The sequence below is a fragment of the Mirounga leonina genome, unplaced genomic scaffold (assembly GCF_011800145.1).
Source record: "Mirounga leonina isolate KUSES-001 unplaced genomic scaffold, KU_Mleo_1.0 Mir_82, whole genome shotgun sequence".
Lineage (NCBI taxonomy): Eukaryota > Metazoa > Chordata > Mammalia > Carnivora > Phocidae > Mirounga > Mirounga leonina.
Genome location: NW_023270825.1, coordinates 54,397,238 through 54,398,331, shown reverse-complemented (window position 1 = coordinate 54,398,331; position 1,094 = coordinate 54,397,238). Strand labels below are relative to the sequence as shown.

Here is a 1,094-nt window from a genome sequence, read left to right as displayed (position 1 = left end):
AACACGCCCCTCACTGAAATGGACAGATCATCTAAGCAAAAGATCAACAAGGAAATAAAGGCTTTAAATGACACACTGGACCAGATGGACTTCACAGGTATATTCAGAACATTCCATCCCAAATCAACAGAATACACATTATTCTCTAGTGCACATGGAACATTCTCCAGAATAGATCACATCCTGGGTCACAAATCAGGTCTCAACCAGTACCAAAAGACTGGGATCATTCCCTGCATATTTTTGGACCACAATGCTTTGAAACTATAACTCAATCACAAGAGGAAATTTGGAAAGAACTCAAATATATGGAGGCTAAAGAGCATCCTACTAAAAAAAAGATCTTCTCTGTGTAGATGGTGTCAGCTGGAGCATGAGTTGCTGCATGAGGGTATTGAAGACAATGGCCAAGAACAAACTAAGAGGACAGAAGTCCAGGAATGTATTTCATATAGCCAGCCAAAAAAATCTTTAAGTCTAAAAACAAAGCAAAACCAGTTACCACTAATCTTAAGAAGATAAACACTGTGAATGATGAAAAAGTTAACAGAGTGAAGAAAGCTTTTGTGGATATACAAAAGGAACTTGCCCATTTCTCAAAAGGCCTTTCCCTTGAATCTTTGCAGAAACAGCTGATTCCTCAGCAGTGTCATGAAAACGAACCTGTTAATGTTGATGAAGTGACAAAACTAATGGCTCAATTGTAATACACTGGAGATACAGCAGATACCCCTAAAAGACCAATAAATTAAATGTTTTATACAGAAAAAATGAATGGGTCAACCAGGAAATTAAAGAATTAAAAAAATTCATGGAAACAAATGAAAATGAAAACACAACTGTTCAAAATCTTTGGGATGCAACAAAGGCAGTCCTAAAAGGAAAGTATATAGCAATACAAGCCTTTCTCAAGAAACAAGAAAGGTCTCAAGTACACAACCTAACCTTATACCTAAAGGAGCTGGAGAAAGAACAGCAAATAAAGCCTAAACCCAGCAGGAGAAGAGAAATAATAAAGATCAGAGTGGAAATCAATGAAATAGAAACCAAAAGAATAGTAGAACAGATCAACAAAACTAGGAGCTGGTTCTTTG

General features: G+C 36.7%; 1 pseudogene; it reads left to right on the top strand.

Annotated features, from left to right (window-relative positions):
* Positions 1-403: 403 nt before the first annotated feature.
* On the top strand, positions 404-707 carry LOC118002343 (annotated as a pseudogene).
* The last annotated feature ends 387 nt before the right edge of the window (positions 708-1,094 follow it).